This window comes from Opisthocomus hoazin, chromosome 4 (genome assembly GCF_030867145.1).
Source record: "Opisthocomus hoazin isolate bOpiHoa1 chromosome 4, bOpiHoa1.hap1, whole genome shotgun sequence".
Lineage (NCBI taxonomy): Eukaryota > Metazoa > Chordata > Aves > Opisthocomiformes > Opisthocomidae > Opisthocomus > Opisthocomus hoazin.
The window spans coordinates 93,210,389-93,233,793 of NC_134417.1; the positions used below are offsets into that span (position 1 = coordinate 93,210,389).

General features: G+C 48.5%; 1 protein-coding gene across 1 annotated transcript in view; it reads left to right on the forward strand.

Moving 5' to 3' along the window:
• Positions 1-23,405, forward strand: part of PTH1R (parathyroid hormone 1 receptor) — a 130,574-nt gene that overhangs the window by 13,666 nt on the left and 93,503 nt on the right. The window lies entirely within an intron of this gene.

Below are 23,405 nucleotides of genomic sequence, written 5' to 3' on the forward strand. Positions count from 1 at the left end.
CTTCATGTGCTGTAATCATAGAGCTGGCCTTGTTGTAAAGACACCCCGACCACGCACAGCTCCCAGCCGCCACTGGCAGCTCCGGTGCTCCCTGCCCATGGTTGCTGCTGGGTGGTTTTTTTGGAATGGATCCCCCTCCTTCCTCGAGCAATGGGAGTGGGGTCTGCAGGGAGGAGAGGGGAGAGCGGGGAGTGGGGTGGTGTTCCATCTCGGCCAACGATTGTGCCCACCCTATCGGGCTGTGAATCAGGACATTAATCAGTGTTATGGAGCTTGGGACGGGGTCAGATACCTGTGGTTTGAGGCGTGCTGGCAGGGCTCAGCATCGCCGGAGTCATAATACCACACACTGCTCATGAAAGAGCGGAGCTGCGACGTTCCAGGAGGCATGGTGCCGGGACGGACTGGGGACGGGCTGGGGAGGCGGCTGCTGATGGGGGCGGGAAAGGAAAGGAGAAGGGAAGAGGAGGGAAAAAAAAACAGAAAGAAAGAAAGAAAACCTCTCCGTGGGTTTCCTGGCTACTCTGCCTGCAGGAGTTAGGAGACGGCTGCCTGCCTTTGCCTTGCCTTTTACATGCTCTGTGCAGGGAGCTTGCTGCACATCCATTCCCACAAGCGCTGGCAAGAAAGTGAGGGTATGAGAGCATGAAAATTAATTATACCAACCAGGCAGGAGAAGTGACAGAGGAGGGTGGGAAGGCAGGGCCCTAAAGGCTGGGCCAGGAGCTTGGAAGAGAAATAAATGGGATTCCTGTTCCTGGGAAGGGGTGACCAGAGGAGACAGGGCCCCTTCGTTGTCCCTGTGACTGAGACTGCTTTGCTTTCCGAGGCAGCATGAAACAGGCTCTCAGCTGCGTCTGGCTTTCAGATATTAAGTGTTATAAAGTTTAAGGGAAGCTGTCAGGAGTTCAGGTTTCTGTCCACCTGGGCAGTCTGCAGAGCTTTCCATGCTGCTTTCTCCCTGTCTGTGACAGGACACCATGGGTGAGCTCACAGGATGGGAAACGATCGGAGGATCTGCTATGGCAAAGCAGATGAAAACCGTGGTGTACCAGCCAGGGTGCAGCCACTTCCAGGGACTGCCCTTGAGAAAGCACGCTCTGGTCCCTCATCTCAGAGCTCCCATCCACTCTTCCATCCTCCCACTCCCTGGCAACACAAGCAGGAGATCTGACCCAGCATTGCCCAGCACAGGGCATCCCAGGATGGGAAAGGGACTGTAGCACCAAGCTGCAAATGCACAAGGCTGGGGGAGTGGAGATGGAAGGAAAGAGAGGGGACCCTGTTTGCGACCAAGACCTGAGCATGCTGTGAGGGATTCGTGGGGACACCTTTGCTATGCGAGGTTGTGTTTTCGCTTCTGTCTCCGCTGCTTGGAGGGAGGCAGAAGTTCCCATAGCAAGCATGGGGCTGACTGTGACTCTGTCAGGCTTGTTTAGAAGTCAGAGGAGATAAATCTCACCTGCTTTTGGAGGCCACAGCCTCTCCATCTCCAAAGGAGGGAGGTAACACAGTTTTCCTCCATAGGCAGCAGAGATCCAGCAAGGAGACAGATGCTATAGCAGACACCTAAAGGGGAGCAGATAAGACACCATGACGTTTCTGATTTCTGCCCTGCTCCCCAGAAAGCCTGGGTGGTGACCTCATGGGTATCTGCAGTGAGGCAAGCTGCATCCCTGGGTCGGACAGAGTCAGAGCAGCCCTCAGGAGACTCCTTGTCTGTCTACCAGATCCCATCAGTGCCGACTGACAACCTGCTTCTGCCTGTGGGCTAGACAGGCACTAGCCACCTCCAGACAGGAGGTGCTTGGCCACCCTACAAGGCAAAGCCCAGGCCTGGCTGCTTAGCATTGCATCTTTCACATCTCTTTTTTCTCTGTTCTTTACCTGTTTCTGTTTTTGTAGTTTTATCATTGCATCTTTTAACCACAGTGGGACTTGGGCCATCCTCCCTCTTTTTAAGACAACAATATTGCATTTGTGGCATCATGGTTAGCAGCATCAGCAGGATGTTCTCAAAGGCTTCCCGGTATCCATAAACACTGTCTGCTCTGAATATATTTTGCCAGCTGATGCCAACAATTAACCTTGTAAGTCTTTTCCCCTCTGCCATGTAGAAAAAAACTCTTCAGCCTCTGCAGTACAATGGACATTTCTTTCTCCTGCTAATGAAGGAGGGTTGAAGGTAGCACCCAGTGCTGCAGTGAAGGAGATTCTATTGTAGAATCACAGAATCACAGAATGGTAGGGGTTGGAAGAGACCTCTGTGGATCACCCAGTCCAACCCCCTTGCCAAAGCAGGGTCACCTACAGCAGGCCGCATAGGACCTTATCCCGGTGGATCTTGAATATCTCCAGAGAAGGAGACTCCACAACCTCCCTGGGCAACCTGTTCCAATGCTCCATCGCCCTCAGAGTGAAGAAGTTCTTCCTCAGGTTCAGCTGGAACTTCCTCTGCTTCAGTTTGTGCCCGTTGCCCTTGTCCTGTCACTGGGCACCACTGGAAAGAGTCTGGCCCCATCCTCCTGACCCCCACCCTGCAGATATTTAGAGGCATTTCGAAGGTCCCCTCTCATCCTTCTCTTCTTCAGGCTGAACAAGCCCAGCTCCCTCAGCCTTTCCTCATAGCAGAGATGCTCCAGTCCCCTCCTCATCCTCGTAGCCCTCCGGTGGACTCATTTGAATGATTGCAGGTGGAAAATATTCCCAAAATTATGACAGTTGCTTAAAACATAATGAGATTTTCAAAAATGGGAGGTTTTTATTGCTCTTCCTTTTCCTCCCCTTATTCTGGCACTCTAGAGTTAATCATCTCCAGCTTATTTCTGCTACCATAGCAGGTAAATGCTTGCTTCTATTTTAAATATGAGCTGTGTGTCCTCCAACATGTGACTCCAGAAGCTAAGGCTCAAAGAAAAGCAGGCTTAAAGAACACTGAATAAAGGAGTGAGAACCCATAGTCCTGATGCATGACTGACTACACATGTACCTAAAGGGTAGGGGGAAATCAGTAAGAAAATACTGCTATCTTCTTCCTGCTTGTCCTCCAGCAAGTCATCTTCTGGAAGGAACTGACAAAGTAGACATCTAAAAAGTTTGGGGGAATTACTGAAAGTAAAAGCTTTTTTGCTGTTTTTCTCATTCGTCATCTAGCCAGTCATTGTGTAGTAGAGGAAAGTGTCAGGGCAAATTAAAAGAAAATAATAATCCCTTGTGGCTTTGCTCCTCTGGAGATTACTGCTGTTTGTTTTGTAAGTATATGAATAGGTGCTCTTCTGGAAACGCCTCAGAAGAAAAACGGTTTTATTTTTTCAGTGTTTTGGGGATGACTTGGTATTTTGTTATATTTGTGATGTTCAGAGTTAGGAGACCTTAACACTGAAGTTTTCATGACTAGGTTTTGGAAATGCACCTTTGGAGAGAGCAAAACCCTGCATTTTGTGAACGAATTAAAAAGTTTTTAACAAATTTAAAAAAGAGTCCCAAACGTGACTAAAATAAGACAGTCACAACAAGAACCCCAGAGCCAAAAGTGGTCTCTGGGGAATGCAGAGACTGTCTTGGACTAAGTAAACGTGGGTACTGCAAGTAGCTGTGTGAGCATCTTGCAGGGGGATACTTAGGAAGACGCTTTCTCCTCTAAGTGCTGCTGTTTCCCTTGTCTATGTTGAAGCTGGAAGCTTTGAGAGGCAGATACTGTCTCATGCTCTAGTCCAGGTTCATCTCACTTCTCTTGGGCATCCTGGGAAGCAGATTGCTCTTGCCTACACTGAGATGTCTAGGTGTCTACCTGGTCTTTGTGATCTGAGCTCGTCTGCGGACCTCCAGCCGGCACAGCAATGAGCCTGGGGAGAGATTTAGTTCACCTACACAGGCAATGAAGGCTCAATCCCTTTGCCTTCATGTAGTCATCTGGAGGCACCCAGGGTGTCCAAGATACCTGCCAAGGGCAGGTAGACATGGCACAGGACCAGTAGGAAGCCATGGAGCAGGAGCTGGACACCAAGTGAGCCACTGCAGGATATCAGATTGCACTCAAAATCTTGCTTCTTGCCAGCCTCTGACAAAGCAAGATTTTGGATTTTCCTCTCTGTGGTCAGCGGAGTGAGACAGAGACGTGGAAAGGGTGCATCATCACTGACAAGCAGAGACTGTCTTTCTCTGTTGTCTAAGATGGAGAGACTTACCCTAGGGCAGCTCAGGTACACGTGATAGATTTTGGCCTAAGTGACTATGCTGTAGTGATTTCTGGACAATTCCAATTCCTGGTCAAAACCTGCAGCTGCGGTAGTAATTCAAGTGGTTGTTACCAATAAAAATCTCTCCAAGACTGCAGCAGGGTTGAGACTTTCATCCTCCTTTCTCTCCAGAACATTGGACTTCAAATCTAATGGTGTGTTTTAAATAAAATTTTTAAATCCTTTTGTTGAGGAAGAAAAGATCGGAAAACAGACATTTATCCAATTGCAAATAAACCTACTAACTCAAAGACCAGAAGGAAAACCCCTGCTTGAGCAGGGACTTCTGAGGAAACCATACCAAGTCCCTTTACCTTGATAACCAAAAGGGTTGTCAAGCACTGGAGTAGGCTGTCCAGGGAATTGGTTGAGTCACCATCCCTGGATGTATTTAAAAGAGGTGTAGATGTGGCACTTAAGGACATGGTTTAGTGGTGGACTTGGCAGTGTGTGTTTTAGGGTAGAACTCAAAGACCTTAAAGGTCTTTTCCAACCTAAATGACTCTATTCTAAGATTCTTTCTCTTTGCATTTTTATATATTGCTGAAGAGTGGCTGGTACAGTTACACCACAGACTCCCATAGTCTTGAGGAATACCTGGAACCACAAGCAGTACCTGCTGTTTCAGGCTGTACCTCCCTGGTTCTGAGTCTGCAGTCTCCAGCTTCACTGGCAGCAATGGAGACTCCTGAAGGGTTTGTGAAAGGTGGATAAAAATCCCAAAGTCTATAATTAACAGGCATACGGTTTTGATGCAGGGTCCATATCTCCACCAAGAAATGGTGAAGGGCTCATGAATGACAGAGAAAGGTTGAAAGCCACGGCTCGGTCAATAGTTTCCAAATTTCTGTGGCCAAGGGAACAGTTAGCTGCCAATATTTCCTTCAGACCACCTTGATTGGAATCCTCTGACATCTAGTTTAAAATGCTACTGTTTGCTTTGATTCTGTAGAGAAACTGGGGATCACTTGGCAAGCCCTTGTCAGCCGCTGACTGTTGTGGACAGTGTCATGGGAACACCAGCCTAGACGGAGACTGAGTGTGCCACTGGCCTCTGTTGAACCACAGACCAGCAGGTGGGATTAATCTCACCTTATCTAGCCTTTTAAAAATTATTTCTTGAGGTTTCTTCTGTAGTCAGTATATCAGTCAGACCTCTCGTCTCATCCCATGTAAAGTGGTTCATCTTGCCTGTTGGTTGTTCCTGCTTGTCTTTGTGGTCTATAGAAAGAGCCTTGAATAACAGGCGAGGTTAGATGTTTAACCTTTATATGGCCGAGGATGGAGATGGAACACAAATAACCTGTGTGCTATTTCTGGCTCTGCCAATCACCCTGGGGTGACTTTGAGAAGCCCCTTCCTTTTTTGGTTCTTCTGTCCTTTGTCCAGCTTCCTTCTTCAGGCTTGGCTTTTGAAGCATCTAGGTACTAACTGAAATCTGAGCAAGTTATCACCAAAACAACTTTACACCTTAACATCTGGGCCCCGAGCCATAAGTTCCTCAGAGAAGAGATGTGTTTTGCTGCCAGCCTGCATAAAGACAAGCATAACAGCAACAGACTCTTATCTGTGGCCTCAAAATGTGTTTGTCCTACAAATACTGATGTAAATCTCTAGCCTGTGCCTCCCTCAGGAGTCACTAATACAGATCTATTGGCTTTAGAGTGGTGGCTGCTTTTACTGTAGGCAAGCAGCCAAAAATAACATCTTCCTGTCCTTCCCCTCCAAAATCTATTGTGTGAATGTAGTGTCTCATTTCAGATGGGGCTTCTTTATTTTCAGTTGTAAATGATCCTCGGCATGGAGGGGAGCACGCATAGAGAGATGTGCATCTCACAGACACCCTTGCCATGCCGGCTACTGTTCAAAGGTGTTTGACACCAGCAGAGCAACAGTGGATAATCTGAGGGGAAAACGAGCATGGGGGCTGGTGTTCCCCAGTGTCTGCTTGCCACTGTAGAGGATGGAGTCTGGCCAGAGAAGCTTTCTGCTTTTTCATTGCCTCTGCTGCAAATCAACCCAGGATGGGAGGGAGGGGGGAGGGTGTAAAAGAATCACAGTTAATGGATTTGAGAGATCATTACAATGGGAAATGTGCAGAGCAGTGCTGCGGTTTCAGCAGCCACTCTGAAATATCTTCCCTCTCCCTGTACATCTGAGTGCTCATGGATATTGTTTCAGAATCCTGGTCAGCTGAGCAGGATAAGCTGAGTTTGTGCAGGGTATCAGTTTGTTTTCTCCAACACTGTCTCCTGTCTCTTCTTATTTCTCATTAAAAAGTCTATTCAGCTTTTGAATGTTTAGGAATAGTAGCCTCTGGCAGCCTTTGGGTAAACAGGCTTCCAGCTGAACTAGACTAACATAGTCTAGTCTAAAATATCCCTCCCTCGAGCTGTTTTTTTCTATGTCAACGTACATTTCATCTGTGGAACTCATTGCTGTAAGACCACATTATGACCAGAGGTAGAGAAGGATTCAAGCAGGCGAATAAAAATGGAAAGAAGTACCATTAATATACAACATTAACAACATTTTTGGGAAGTGATCCATACTGTGATGCTTCAGCACATAAGCCAGCCTGCTCTAAATACAGGCCAAGAAGTTTGTTCCAGAAGAAGGCTCTTTAATAGCTTTGTATCACAAAATTTCTTTCACCTTCATTTGAAGAATTCAAAACAGGATGTTAGAATTCAAGCTCAAGGGTATTACAACCAAGCATGGTTTTGCAGCTCCTTCAGGCAGAGGCCAGAGAGCTGCCAGCTCCCAGGCAACAAAGCAGAGCATTTAATGTGAAGTAGTCATGAGGTTTCAAAGACTCCAGCAAATTCCAGAACTCTTTAAAGGAGAAAAATGCTTTGCTCACAGGAGAAAATCAGAAACTAGTCCACTCCACTGACACACGAAACTTGTGAGATAGCGTTGGGATCTCTGCTTTCAGTAACCCTCAGTGGATTGCTCTTCCATAAGAAACTCTGGTTCAGTCACGCCTTCAATCCTTACAAGTCTTTCGTGCCACCACATCTTTCAGCAGCGAATCCCATGGATTATCAACATGTTGCAAGAGGAGTGTCTCAAACGTGCCACATCCCGACTTTCACTGATGTCAGGCAACTGCATTGTCAGTCCACAGTTCTTGCAGCCAGCCAATGACAGTGCTATTAAGACCCATCCTTCTCCCTCCCTGGAAAGACCCAGTGGGCTTGAGAGGGCTCCTCAGGCCACAAGAATGTGCTTAGCCTGTATCCACCTCTCAAGGACCTGTCAGCACAGCTTCTATCAAGTTGTTGAGGACACGTTAGAAGATTTTTGGCTCAAAGATTGTGCATCTGCCATAAGCACCCATTTGGTTCATTGTTGGTTAGTAGTCTTTTCACTCTTAGATAACAGAGTCCAGGAACAATGCTTTCTCATACATCCAGCAGAGGAGGTGACTTCATTCCACTCTGTCAGGCAATGACTCATTGTCACCTCTTGTTTGGGTTTCCACAGGCCCATGAAGTTACTACAGCAGCCCTCAGGTCAGTGGGTTTCTTGTTCACAGTCCATAGCTGCCAGCCTGTACACAGTATGTCTGTATGTTGGAGAAACCCCTCCAGAAGACCCCTGCAAAAGACCCCACAGTCTCACTCAGAACACGACAAGGCATGTTGTTAGCATCAACGGCTGGTAAACCACTGGTCCTTTGCTTTTTACGCTGCCTGCCTGGATTCAAGGTTGAGACCTTGATCCCTTCCTTCCAGAGGCTCCATGTCCTGCAGCCAGAATATGGGAGAAACTCTTAACTTGGCTGCAGATATTAATAATAACAGCATTATTTGGTTGGCATAAAACTCCTTATAGCAAGTGGTCAAAGGTCATCCGTGCAGACACCCGGCTATATCCTGAGGTGGCCCAAGAGCAACACAGACCTCATGATCTGTGAGGCTGAGGAGAGAAGACATCTAGTCTAGACAAGATCAAGGGGACACATGATTACAGCCTTCAAACACATAAAAGGCTTCTGCACAGAGAAAGGAAGAGAAAAGAGTGTTCTTCATGTCCCTCAGGGATGGGAGGTAATGACCTTAGATTACAGAAAAGGAAATTATATTAAACGTCAGGAGAAGCTTTCTAAAAGAGAATAGGAGGAGCGGTCTGCCTCATGAAAGGAGAAAAACTGTCTGTCACTGAGAGTTTCTAAAACAGCTCCAGCACCTCACCAAACCAAATACAACAGAGCTTATTCTGCATTTGATTAAGAAAATTGACATGGTCCTTCCCACCAGACCTGTCCTTCCAGCAGTTCAGCTGTGACATGATTTTCCCAAAGATGATTCAGTCCACCACCTTCATCTTCCTTTCTACACCAAAGACCTATTTAGTTTTACCTTCCTTTTCTAAAGCACCTTCCCAGTAGACAGATTAAACAAACCTGATCAGGATCTTTGAAAACCCGGAGACAATCCTGTCTGCATGCAATTGTCTTTCAGGGAATGAGTGGAGGAAGAAATCAACATGTCCTGAATGAATCACTACATTTTTAACGTGCTCCTGGAAGTTTTTTCACAGGCGATGGTGGTGACTGGAGGACAAGATGAGCTGACTTGCAATTTCCATGGCCCCAGCCCAGAATGGCAGCCCTCTAGGACAGGGAATCCCATCAGCCTGGGTAGAGCTATCTAATAGAGTAAGACATTGCTGTGTGACTCTTTCTAAGTCTTCCTGCCTGAAAGCAGATATCTGGATTGTCAACAAAACCTTCCTTTCTCAAGCAGAACAAAAGCAATTTGCCTCCAGCAAGGCTGGGTTTCCTTTGTTATGTAACTGTCAGTGGTCTCCGAGTTTAACTGCATAATTACATTCTCCACAGCTGGCTTCGGTTCAATGGGTTTCTTATTCACAGCCCGTAGCTGCCAGGCACTTGCACAGCATGCCAATATCTTGAAGACATCCTTCGGTGTCCCGAGTATGTAGATGTGCATCACGGGTGCAATCCGTGGAGCAGATTCCCAAGTATTCCCAGACCCAAGTGCAAGGCTGAGCTAATACGAGATGGTTGTTCACAGGAATGACCAAGCTGACAGCTGCTTTGCACCACCGGAGCCCTGCAAAACAGCTAATGCAGGCCAGCCCAATCACTCTCTGTAATCTACACTGTTTACTGTATTGATTGCGTTTCACAGCGTGTTTGTATGTGCTTTCTGTTCTGCCTTTCTTGGTAGGCACATAATATCACTGCAGAGCGCGGGAGTGTGGGCGTCGGGTGCATGAACACAGCGGAGACCTGGACCAGCGTCCGTTTGCACTCAAGGCAGGTGATTCATGAGGAAATCTGTATCCTCTGCATCTGGACCTGATTTCAAGGTCTTGCTGATCCGCATTCTCCAGATACACACGTGGATCTGCAGACTCAAGCCCTTTAAAAATGCTACAAGTTCAGACTCCCAAAATACTAGATATTTTCTAAAAACTCTGGGCCGTTATCACCTGTGTATGAATCTACATGGCTGAACCACTGGACTTGAGCAGGGGTCAATTCTGCTCCCTCGGTCACCCGTGCTTGTTGGAAATATCGCCTGTCACACATCTGAGTAGTCCTATGCACCATCTGTCTGGTTATCTACTAAACAAGTATATAGGCAATGCAACCTGTGTATCTTTTCAGTGTGATTAATGCTCCCACCCATGTTTTCCTCCCTTTTAAGGGTTATTATTTCTCCTTCCTCCTGTTCTACTCAGGAAATGTTGGGATGCTGCCTTTCGCAGAGCTCCCAGGAGGTAGAGCAGATCAATTTTTAATTCAATTTCCTTTCCTTCTAGGATAGGTTTATCTAACAGTGTAAAACACCTAAAAGAGTCAGAAGACTGGATAGAGGCAGGCTCATCTACTAATATCCAGCAGGGTGGGAAATAAAGGCTGGCCTGATACCCTGTATTTCTGTCTGACTTGCAGGAAAAGAGCATATTGTTTTCTTTAAGTCATGAGATTGATAAATGAAATTGGCCTGGCAGCAGCGATATTTTTTGTGCTACGCTCTTCAAAATTCAAATCCACACCAGCTCTGCACATGGCCTCTGACAGCTGCAGGAAGAAGTGGGGCAAATGCTGTCCCAGTGAGTCTACAGCCTTCAGAAACTGATGGTCACCCAACCACCCTTGGGTTTTCTCACTCTTTCACATATGGAGTGATTTACCATCACACAAACCAGGTCTGCTACAAGAGGTATTGCGCGCTTGTACAAAGCACGCATCCCAACAGCCCTTCATCCGTGCCCAGCTCACGTGGCATAACTGACATTCAGGAAGGATCAGGGAAACGAGTGTGCTCAGCAAAAACAGAATATTTCAGTCTCGAGCTTTTGCACAGTTTCAGCAGTCTCAGGATTCGAAATGTCCTATGATGGGCTCTGTATGAAAGGCTTAGTGTGACAGGGTTTCTGCTCCGAGCTGTATCTTTTCCTCCTCATCCTAGAGCTTGCTCCAAAGACAAGGGCAATGACCCTCCTGTGTCATTGAGAACGCTGGGTTAAAGGCTAAGAGGGGGCTCTTAGTCTGACGGTTGTGACTCAATGGACAGAAGCACAACTGCTTTTAGTGGGAGACCAGATCTGGCCCCCAGTGGGCTAGAGGCACAAGAAGAAATTTGGTCAGTGATGATGGGACTCCAACTTGGGAGATGCAGCTCATGCAAATTCCCTCCCTCTCACACATCAGTGAACATGAACAGAGCAAGGCCAAGGCATGTCTGGGATATCAGCCACCTCTGCAGAGGAGGACGTAGTTGGGAGGCTGATCTCTTGAACGGGAAGCCCCAGAAGGAGTGCAATCCGCACAGCCTGAAGCTGTGCCTGGTCCTGACTTCTCCACTTGCATCTGCCAGGTGGGGAGCGTCCAGGCTCCCCTGCAGGCACCAACTGAAGAAAGGGTAGAGAGATGCTCTTCAGCTCTTACACCTGTCTCGAGTGATGAGAGGTAGAGGACACAAAGTGTCAAATGGATAGGAATCCTTCCCTGTAGGCTCTTCAGATTTTCCTCTATCAACAGAAAGGAGGTGGAGTAAATACCTTGAGGAAGGGCCAAGAGACAATGTTAGAAGGAGATCCCTGGCCTCCTCGGCAGCGATCCCCCTCTCCGTGCTATAACAGATAGACATGGAGTCACCGGCACAGAGATGTCGTCTCTTGCTCTCCTGGAGGCTTCCCAGGGGCTTTGTCTGGGTAAAACTCTGACGGCACAACATCATTGTCTAGCGACAGGATTCTGATCTGTGGCGAAGAGTCTCTTTGGTGCATACTGAAGTAGTCAGTAAAATATTTATGAAGCAGGACTGATCTGCTCTACAGGCCCTCCAAGGGCAGGGACGGCAGGGGAGGGGAAGGAAGCAGAGGTAGCACTACAGTTGCAGAGGCTGCTACAGTTTCCTGCTGAAATACAGCTTCAAACCTTGCATTAAATGTGTTGGTTTTTTTTTTTTTAAACAGGAACGTTCCCACATGCATATGGGTAGCCAGACGCTAGAACAAAGTTAACAGTTTAAACCAAACCCAGCTCAGAGGACAGATTCGCTGTGTATCTGGTATGTGGTTAAATAAGAGGTAGACGTGTCACTAATCATCCCAGGCAGCAGTGTGGGGACCTCCGGTACCAGCCCACCAGAACAGGTCCAGTCAGTAGCCATGGCAGGGAAGATGTATGACCATGAGGACCACCCCAGGCTTCTGTCTGGTGGGAGTACGGTCTCTCTTTTCAGTGCAAAATTATTTGGTTCTTTCCCCTGCCCCCCTCCTTTTTTCTCATTCTGTAGTACACCATACAACTGCCCTGCAGTACCAGAAGCTCCCTGGGTCCCTCCACACCACCACTTCTCTCCTGTGAAACGACAGCAGGTCCTTCTGTCTGCTCGAGGTCTTCATTTGGACATGGCACTGGGGTCTGCCATCAGTCTGTGTTTCAGCCCTAGGCACTGGGGCTTTCCTCCAGAGGGGAGAGGAGGTGGAAAGGGCTGTGCTGTCTTTTGAGCTGAGGCGCTTCTCTTTTTTCTACATGTCAAAGCCATGAGCACCTCTCTCTGAGCTGGTCACCCTAGCCCATATATCCATAGGCCATGGAGAGAATCCAGCTGTTCAAAGTCTTTCCTAAACTGAGCCATCCTCATCCAGCACTGATTTCTCTCAGCCTGCAGAGACTAGCTGAGATGAAACATCTAACTTTCAGATACTTTCAGTATCTGGAGTAGGATGGAGGAAACCCTGCTCAGGTCCTTGTGTTTCCACAGCATTCAGCTCAACAGCACCCAGTCCTTCCTGGGTGCCTCCCAAAACACACAGAAAATACAATAATTGCCTTCCCTGCTCGGTGCAATACTCCAGATACATTTGCTCCAGGTGTCTGGAGAGGGAAGACTCGTACCCGAGAGAGCAGCATGCAGAAAGGCTGATCTGCACAGCTTTTTTATGACAACCAGCCCTAGAGCTCAGCAAAGGTTCCCGAGTCCCCTCGCTGTAGGTGGCCAAGAGCAGGTGGCTTTGGGAACAAGTAACAGGTCAAGCATAATGCAGTGTTTCCTTTCAATACCCCAACCAAACAAAGTTCAGGGAATTCCTGAGCAAGACTTAATTCCCATGGACATACTAGACCTGAGTGGCTGGTTTTGTTTGTTCTTTTTTCAGTCTGACCAGCCTCCCCTTAAACTTTTAGCATCCACAGTGTTTTGCGTCAAGAAGTTTTCCAGCTTTACCAGAACTCATGCAGAGCCTTGCTGATCATCAAGTCAGGCTGATGGGACGAAGTGGAGAAAGCTGATTTCTATGCCTGTCTTCATCACAGATCTTCTGGGGCCTCTTGGGCACATGCTTCTTTTCCCTAGGCAGCCAGGGCTTGTCTGTGTTCAGCGTCACCTTTGGGTTCTGGAAACATCCTGGTTGCCACCAGTCTAGATGGTTCTTTAGAGCTGTGCCATTTCTCACCTCATTCCTTGCTGTGCCTAGATCTGTTACTGAGCTCCATTTGATTTTCTGAACTAAACAGAACAAACTCATTTCACCTGGAGAACGTGACTGAGCTGAGTTAGCAATCTGGGTACGCCTGGGTGCCTCAGAAGTCAGAGCAGAGAGAGAGCATCAACCAACCATCTTTCAACTCCTCTAAGGCCTAAGGCATGGGTAGATGTCACTGTCCTGCCCCACAGCAGTGGTTTGAATCTGGGCATGCAGAAGTTCGCATGGCAGGTAATGGTGTGTAGGACTCCTTGCACAGGATGCACTGAAGAGGGCTTAGTGGTCCTGTGGAAGAGCCCGTTTCTCCCCACCAGCTAAGTTCTTGATACAGACTTCCCCGTGGGGTGGGCTGAACTGAGCTGGAAGGACAAGGTGTTTCCTCAGGGCAGTGGAGGTAACCCTGCCACACCATCCTGGTTTCAGTTTCTCTGATTTCTGAAGTTAAACAGTATGGCACCCACACCAGACACACTGGCTCCGAGAGACCCAGGAACGTGGAGCTAATTTACGCCTTTTGCTGCACAAGTGCCCGAGATGTCAGAGGGTCACAGGGCCATGGGACCTGGGTTTGAGGAGGAGAAGGGGAGGAAGGGAACGGAGGAAGAGGGGCTGGCCCAGGGGTCCTTTGCTATCGCCAAAGTGTCCGTCACAATAGCAGCAGTGTTGCCTTGTGGGCTGGCTGGGTGATGTGATTTCGCAGGGCTGTAAATCACTTTCCTGGCGGCCGCGTTCTCCTGTCCGTGTTGAAAAGGCTTAGGTTTCCCTCCCGCAGAAGTGATGGCAAGCTCGGGGAAGGAGGCGGAGGCCAGGTGCTGGAAACATTCAGTGGGGGCATCCCCAATCGCATGCCTCTGAAACCTGACCCTGGCAGGGAAGTCGATGCGGTTCAACTGACTTCAGGACCTCGCTGCGCTGGTGCCAGAACAAACAGCTGCATTGAGGATTCCTGGGCCATTAGCAGTGGCCGTCCACACTGGGAATGCTTTCTCCTGCCTCGCCAGGAAGGAGGGAGGGAGGCACCACATGCTCGCTTGTGCAGCTCCCAGATGTTCGCAGGCAGCCCCATGCTCACACAGCACGTGCGTGCACGGTGGCACTTGCACCAGGAATTCGTTTCAGGCACGGGAGGGTGCAAACATCCTGAGTGATACATGGATGTAGGCAGGCTAACAAATGTCCAGACCCTAAGGCACAGACTGAGCAGGACTTTGAAATCTTCTCCGACAAGCACCCATACCCGGTGGTCTAGGCACAGAGCTCTCCAAAGTCCCCAGTGTGTGAAAAGCAGGTACATGGTGGAGAAGGATTCTCACCTGTCAGGAAGAGCTGTACGATGTGGCTGCAATGGGGGTGGGAGGTGTCTTCTGGAGGGACCTCCTGCTATGCCTTAGTCCCTCTGTCCCAACCCACAAGTCCATGAGACGAGCGCAGTCCGTCCCAGGGATCTTCTTACTTAGCTGCACCAAGTACTTGGAAACAGGATGCAGCACTGAGAGGTGACAGCTCAGAGGGAGAGGAGGGGCTGACAGCCCTGAGACCATAAATATCTTCCCATTCTTCTTCTCTGGAGATATTCAAGACCCGCTTGGACAAGGTCCTATGCAGCCTACTCTAGGTGACCCTGCTTCGGCAGGAGGATTGGAGTGGATGACCCACAGAGGTCCCTTCTGACCCCTAACATTCTGTGATTCTGTGATTCTTTGATTAATTAGGCTGTGTTACTAGGCATTCAATGGCTCTTGGATGAGAAGGAAGGAAGGGAAGAGGATGGAGCCCAAGATCATAAGGCACGCAATGCTTCAGGTTTCTGTCTTGCAGTGAACAGGAGGGAGCGTTCACACTCCAAGCATGGCCCAGTCCAAGAGGAGCTGGGGACGGGTGGCATGCCCTCTGCAAAGGACAGGTGGGTAGCCGTGACCTGCAGAGAAAGAGAGCGAGTAGAAATCTGCATGGGGATGAAATGGCTCACTGCAAGATGCAAACGAATTTGATCTATTGGGTGATGGTGATACTTGTATGGTGTTAAGAAAGATGCCATAGTTTCTGCTTTCTGTAGGGTACTCTGATGTAACTCGCAGTTTTTGTTGGAGGAGTGTAGGAGAAGACCCATGTCCTTGCAAAGTCAAATGCATTGCCTGGGCTCTTACAGGGACTAAAGAACAGCCCTCACAGCGTGGAAGACTTGTGTCTCTTGGTCACCCTATTGCCTCCCAGCTAACCTTGCATGCACTGAGCCTAGCTGCACACAGCGATTAGATCTCGGGAGGAAGCTAGAAAGCCCGCAGTGATTCCGGTTGTGCTGCACACGAAGTGCATTTGCTGGCAGAGCAGCCCAGGTGCGTTTCTAGCAACCCCACAAAAAAAGACCACATCATGTGCTGTTCACACCCACATACATGTATACAGACACGCTACCTACGCACAGCGCTCGCTGTGTAAAGAGGTGTCTAAAATAGATCAAAGGAGTCAGGTCTTAAAAGAGTCCGTTTTCTTGACACTTGAATGTCTCTGGTTAGTCTGGTGCAGATCCCACCAAGTGAGTGGGTCTCCTATGCTGGTGCCATGTGTCGTCCTTAGGCTTCCCCTACACCAGCCCAAAGGGTGAAGGGGTCCCTGCACGATGTGCGCTCACCAAAACACCCTTTGTATCAGCCATGTGATGCAACACAGACTTTGTTCCTCTCTGGGTTTTGCATTAAGCGGGGTGGATTAATGTTTGCACACTTCCTGCAACAGTGAAAGGACATGGCTTCATGGTGTCTCAGCCACCAGGAGTCAAGCCATGTGGGCTCTCAGTCCCTGGAGCAGATATATGCATGCACCCATCAGCTTCTGCAGGTGACTCCTCGTGCCCAGTCGTGGAGCAGGAAGCAGGTCTCTGGAGAGTGAGATCATGTTGTCATTGTGTGGGCAGGATTTAATGCAATGGGGTTGTCTAGGGAAAGTGTTGTCCAGGGAGCAAGGTCCTACCTGCCATCCAGTCCCAGCGCTGACTGAAATGCGGCATGGTGACTCCTAGACCCTGTGCAGTCAGCAGAGACGTGGCCCAAGAGTGGGTGAGAAGTGCACACGACATCTGGCGGGTTTTATACCCCCTGTATTGGGAGACACAGACTACTGACAGGCCTTCCCATCAGGATAAGGTGTGGATGGAGGGCTACAATACACAAGACCGCTGCTTCATCTTGCATTTCAGAAAGGGGGGTTTCCCTGGTCACTGGGGCAATGGTGAGGCTCTTATTCACTTCACATAATAACTTTACCATATGCTGCCTGTGGGAACTTGGGCAGATCCATAGCATTATCAGGATCACTTGCTTCTCTGAGAGTCAGCGGACATCAAACCTTCAGCAAGCTGCATCTGGCATGTGGAGTTGTGGGATGAAGAGGAGTTTCAGCTTTATGCTTTGATTTGGGATATACAGCCTAGTGTTTAGAGGGGCCTTCCTAGAAGATCCAGATCCCCAGTGTTCCCAGTCTATGATGCAGATGCACGTCCCATTTCCCAGTGCCTGGTAGTGCTCACCATGGTGGCAGAAAAAACCCTCGAGGACCTACTTTTTGTCTCATTTTTTGTTGCACATGTCAAAGGAGAAGGAAAAACTTGCTAAATGGCTGCTGCAAAGGGGCAACCTGTCCTGAACAAACCATCTCCCAATTACCCCAGGATCATTAAAGCTGTGTCTATGACCTGTGACATCCCAAAAACGCTAGGGCAGATCAAGTACCTGAATTTCTGCAGCTATAGCCAGAACACAGAAAACAGGGTCGTGCTATGGCAGTGGCTGTAGCTGGTCTGGTAGGAAACCAAAGAGGCTGTAGAGATGATATATGATCTGGTGCCAAGCCCCTCAGGACAAGATCACCACCTTCAAACCTTTCTTGTACGTTTGAAATAGCTCTCTGAGGTTTGGGGGATGCTGATGCAATGGCAGTCCCAAAATCAGAACTGAACGTTCTCCGGGCATCTGCTCTGGAGACACCAGGGTGTAAGAGGGAAAAGGGAGAGAAACGACACCAAGACGAAGGGGCAGAAATGTTTTCCAAAGCCCTTCAAGAGTGTCTGTTTGTCAGCATCATTCGCAGCCCCAAGACTATCACAGATGGTTCCTGTCTCTCTTGTCTCTGCACTTAATAGCTATTATTGGTGGGCTCTGAGTCAAACTCTGGTCTCCTGTGGTTCCCGGGTCAGAAGTTTTTCGCGGCACTGCTGTGCTGGGAAAGGATTGCTATAAAGTCTCTTTCAGGTGGCACCTCCCTGCCTCCTCATACCCATCCCCATGGCCCCCATGGGAGAGAAGCACCCCTGTGGACACCCAGCGCTGAGGAAAGTCCGGTCTGCAGGCAGACCCCAGCTCTTTACCTGCTTTTGCATTATTTATTCTCGGCCATAGGTGGCAGCAAACGTCTCGAAGCATCCTGCTGAGCTGGCTGCCTGCAGCTGGGAGCTGCAGGAGCAGAGGCATAAGCCAGGGGAATTCCTCCATCCCTTTGCTTCTCCAAAGGGAGAGAGGAGCAAAGGTGCGGGTCACCAGCTGCCTCCCATCCAGGGATCTCCAGCAGAGCAGGTCTAGTGGCCACTAGAAAGCAAGCCCTGGATATCCTCCAGTGCCCCATGCTCCAGGGTGCTGGGATGAACTGGGGGACTGTGAAGGGAGTCAGGCCTGATGACACCTTCTGTATTGCTCACCAGGAAAGGTCCTGGAGATGACCAGGGCCTGTAGTGACAGGTCAAGGGGCAATGTTTTTAAACTGAAAGAGGGTGGGTTTAGATTGGACATAAAGAAGAAATTTTTTGTGATGAGGATGAGGAGACACCAGAACAGGATGCCCAGAGAAGTTGTGGATGCCCCATCATTAGAAGAGTTCAAAGTCATGTTGGATGGGGCTTTGAGCAACCTGACCTAGTGAAACAGGTCCCTGCCCATGTCAGACATGTGGACAATCACAGCCCCAGCATGGGGAAGGTCTTGCAACAGGACAGCAGGGACAGTAGCAGAGAAAGGGCTCTGGTTTTGTTCATTTTGCCAGTGTAAATACAGCCATTGTGTCCAGGTATAGAAAAAGCAGACAAAACAGAAGGCTTTCCACCTGTAGATCTACACACCCACCCCTATATCAAGGCAACTTCGACTTTACCAACCCCATTTTCCAGCAATATCACAAAAATTCCTATTCTACAAGAACTTCAGAAAAGCTAGACAGGATCAGGACGAAAGTCTATTCAGCCCAAGTCCCTGTTTCCCACAGAGCATAGTCGAAGGTGCTCAGGAAAAGTAATAAAAGACAGACTTGCTGTGAATGATCCTTCCCCTTCTCCTGACCAGCTCCCTTTTTAAGTCCTCCAGCTCTGGAGGTTGCACGAAGGCTCATGGTGTTTGGCAGCCATTCCTCCATTCAGCTATTATTTGCCTGTCTTGTTTTCAGAGTGGAGCTATCCTTTTCCATCAAGTCCCACACTTCCCAACCTGGTGAAGACCCCTATCGTCCTCTGTAGTCTCAAGGAGGGAACTAAGGGTAGACCTGAAGTCCATCTGTTTGTCTTCCTGCATCTCATACAGGTGCAGGACTTGCTGGGGGAGACAGGTTGGGACCTGTCCCAACACTAACTTCATGTTTGCATATTGGTTAAGGCTGCTTGGCGAGGCTTGCTGGATAGCCTTGATGGTGTCACTTAACCTCCCTCTGCATCTCGGTTCCTTCACTCTATAAGATGAGGTCCTAATCACCCTGAGGTGGGGGGTCTAGAGAACAAGTCTTACGAGGACAGGATGGAGGAACTGGGGCTGTTCAGTCTGGAGAAGAGGAGGCTGAGGGGAGACCTTCTTGCTCTCTATAACTAGCTGAAAGGAGGTTGTAGTAAGGCAAGTGCAGGTCTCTTCTCTCAGGTAACCAGTGATGGGACAAGAGGCAATGGCCTCAAATTGCATCAGGGGAGGTTTAGATTGGATATTAGGAAAAATTTCTTTCCTGAAAGAGTGGCAGGCATTGGACCAGGCTGCCCAAGGAGGTGGTGGAGTCCCCAACCCCAGAGGTGTTTAAAAAACGTGTAGATGTGGCACTTCATGATACGGTTTAGTAGGAATGGGGGTGTTGGGTGGATGGTTGGACCTGATGATCTTAGAGGTCTTTTCCAACCTATGATTCTTTGATTCTAATCCTACTTTATCTCCAGTGGTAGCTTTGCAGCTTTGAGAGTTAGATGTATCTGTGCGTCTCACCACCCCTAGTGTTTCAAGGTATAGTATCTAAGCAGAGAAGTGAACACCTTCCCAGTCACTTCACCACCATGAAGAAAGTGTTGCAAGACCTGCTGTTTCTCACTTTGTCTTCCGTTTGCTGGATTACCAGATTCTTTCGCTCCAGCTCTTTGTTCTGCATTTTGTTAGCCAGGCTCCAGACCCATGGCGCTTCTTCAGAGCCTGGAATGCTGTTACTCTGCCAGGTCCCCTTCTCTATGCCATCCTTTAATTATCATTTCAGGAGCATAATCACCCAGGGAGAGAGAGAGAGCAGAAGGGAGAGATGGAGTGAGCAGGAGCATGAGCTCCCCCATACATTTCCCCCTAGAAGTGCACAAGAAGAATGCTGTGGTTCTATAAATTGCCTCCTGCAATTAGCACTGCCTGTGTAATTAGACCAAGATAGATGGTGATGGCAAGAAAACACCTCATCAGTCTAATTTCAAACTGTTATAAAACTGGTGAGTGGAAAACAGAGAGCGTCCATTTGTTTCCAATTGAGAAAAGTGCAGGATTAAGGCTGGTCCACAGCTCCACCTCTTGCACACATGTGCGTGCTCACACGTAGCTAAACGAAACCAGAAGGCAGCAGTGACCATACGGCTGTGACAAATTCTTTACTTTCTCAAGTCCCAGAGATACTGACAATTCAGGGCAGAGTGTCAAAACCCAAATTAAATCTTGCTTTGCTGGATCGCTTGTTTATTTGGCTACGGTCTTTGTTTATTTGTTTACTTTCCTACTCCACATCTCCTCTTGGTTAGCATTTGCAAATGAGGTTGAGCTCCCCCGTGCTGGCCAATTTCGCATGCTCGTTTTACTGCAGAGAGTCTGAACAGTGAAGGAAGGTGCCCAAGGTCACTGCAAGAGTCTGTGTCAGAGGAGAGAAGACATTCTGGGTCCTACCTGTTCTCCCGAGCTGCAGGTCTACACAGTCTTCGCCTTTCCCTGACCCACTGATATGTCTTCTTTTAATTATCTTTTTTTCCCAGCTTTATGGTTTTCCTCCCTTCTTCCAGTGCTTCTCATCATGGCTTTCCTCTCTCCTCTCCCACCAACCTTTACCTTCCCACCCATTTTCTATTCCCAGCTACCTCAGGGGCTGGACAATCTCTTACAATGCTTCAGGGTTCTGCTCCGTTCATGTCCTGTGATGGGATGAGGGTGGCTATCTCTACAGCTCAGGATGGAGTGGGACTGAAAATTATGGGTCCCAAAATTAGAATCCCTGACTTTCCCTAGAAAACAACACTATGATTGTCTCAGCCTTGATTTTTGCTTCTGGGCAGCTGGGTAGTGGTAGACCTCAGACCCCTGTGCTAACTAAGACCCATGCATGGCAGGGCCAAAGGCGAGACTCTGAGGTTTTGTAGTTCAAGTAAGATGTTGCCCTTTAAAACACAGGAATCAGCTTTGCGCTGAAATGCCTCCAGCTCAGCAGGACATCTTCCCAGAATCAGGCAAGACAGTCGTCCTGTCCCGGCACCACGTATCTGTACACAGCTTTTTGAAACAAAATCCCACCCGGGCAGCTCGCTTGTCTTTAGGTTTTGTTGCAAACTCCAAAATCCCACCAGGTCCAAGTTCACACGTGCCAAGTTCACTTAACCTTTGGTGCTCACCAGGAGGTAATGTGTGGGAGGATAGGAAATCGGTAATATCTTTTTAAATAGCTCATAGCTACGACACTCGCCATCCTCTCTTTTAGCAACCCCTGGAGAACAGTGTGGAAAAGCAATGTGCATGTCTGGGCCTGGCAGGTGGGTGCAAAAGGAGCAGGAAAGTCTATTTGGGACCCAGATGAGTCTGTGCAGTTGCTTCATGTCATTTCTGCCATGGGAAAAGCAAAAAACAAAATGAGCAGATGCCATTCGGCGTCTCCTTGAGAATTCCTCCCTAATCCAGGCAAGACATGAGCTCATGGTCTCCAGGCTAGTTCCCCTCACTCCAATGGTGACAGACTGAACTGCATGCCCCGAAGGTCTGGCTGGGGATGCTTTTGCCTGTGTTTTTCTAGAAGCTATGAACTTCTAACCCAAATACCAGCAGAAAGCCCAAAGATGAAGAGGAAAGTTCATACCTGTCCTTGGGGTGAAAAACATCAGGATTTAAATAGTATTATCACCTCAGTTGCCCCATTGCTGGGAATAGTTGGGATCATTTTGCTGCAGCACTAGTCGGGATCGCATAAAGGATGATCCTTAGATAACTGCTGTCCGTTCTGGAGGCAGAGAGAAGGGTAAGGGATCATCAGTTTATTTTCAGCTGAGAATTTCTGCAATGAAAATTGCATAGGTTCTGGGTTTTGCTAGCATATATTATTACACACATATAAACCCACACTCAGGCACTGCAGTCCTCAGAGCACTTTCTTCACTGCGAAAGGGCTGAACAAGTTGTTGGTTAGCAAGGACACCCTTAGTGTCCACCTGTTAGTGGGAGACATGCTCAAGAATAGGTTTTCTTGAGGGCAGTTTATGACCAAATGTCACCTTTGGCCATTGAATTGCTGTCTTTCTTTACAATGGACATCGCGTCCTCCAGCTGGACAACCTTTTAAACTGGGAGACACTGGGTTGTACCAAAGAATTCCAGGAGTGGTTTGCTAAGGAAGGCTTTTCCATCTAAACCAACAGCTTGAAGGCTATTTGTAGACATGAAGACATTCTCCCCCACGATGTGGAGAGGTAATAAGAGGCTTAAGTGAAGATCTAGTCAGCTGAGCTTTTGCCAGTAGTCAGTGTAGGTTTCTCCAATAGGACTCGTGATTTAGGATGGGCTGAATCATCCTCCAGAACCCATCCCTCGCCTTTTGTGGTGGATGGGGGCTGCCACAAAAGTCTGCTCCTAATTTAGGTGCTGTAGTAGGTAAAGTTAGATGAGAGGCTTCTGAGTTGTGGCAACAGTGTTTTTAGAAGGAAACATAAACCCCAAAACTCAATGGCTTTTCATTAAAGCTATATGCAAGCCGAAAGACCCAATTTACTCAGGAGAATTATGATCCCCATCAGCAAATCCTTTCTGGTTTCTGAAGGCATTGGATCACTGTTTCTCACCTCCTGAGCTATGTGCTGCACAGCATGGTCCCAGAATTCCCGCACACATCCACGGCATCCCCATTACATCAGTCTTCTGCTATCTCAAATTCTTCAGAAAGTCTTACAAAGTGCCTCAGCTGAAAGTATTTCTCGCCGCACAGGGACCTACTCATTAGTAGGGTGCATGCCAACTAGATGGCCTGAGACCATCAGGAGCGATGATCTCCTGGCCATGATCCTCCTCTGTCAAGAGAAGCCCAAATCTTTCAGCGTGGATTGAATCACCAGTGCACTTGGTGTGGGGAAGCAACATGCTCTTGGACCAATGCCTGAAGTGAACTGTGTTGCTATCAGTTTTCCTTCTCAGTTCCCACAGAAAAGGATAAGCTAGCACCAGAGGGTGGGTGAAGGGGCAGGGGGAGATAAGTGGGGCAGGAAACACGTCCATCTTCTGCTCAGGTGCTGTGCAAACATAACAAGATCTTGAGCAAACGTTCACCAGGCACCTCCTGTGTCTCTGGAAACCTGAGATGCATCTTCTCCTGCATGAGGAGTGAAAGCTCTTCCGTTTTGATTTCATCCCTCCTCCATCTGCCTTCCTAAGTTTGGTCCTGCTTGTAACTAAAGACATTTGGCTTCTGTCTTGGGCTGTCGACCGTGTTGATAGAAGTGGTTTCCTGTTGCAGGTCTTTGTTTTTGAGTGACCAGCTTTCCAGATGGCAGAGGCCACATTTCCCTTTCTCTCTTTCCGAGGCCTGTTTCCCTTCTCGTTACCTGCCAATTAGGACTCATTACCCACGGGGGAGAGCTGCTTTGGGAATTAGGAGACCGTGACTGCGGAGCTAAGTGCCTTGTGGCAGTAATTGTGGGGTGTCCTTGCTCTTGCTGTGCAGTTCTCACAAAGAGAACAG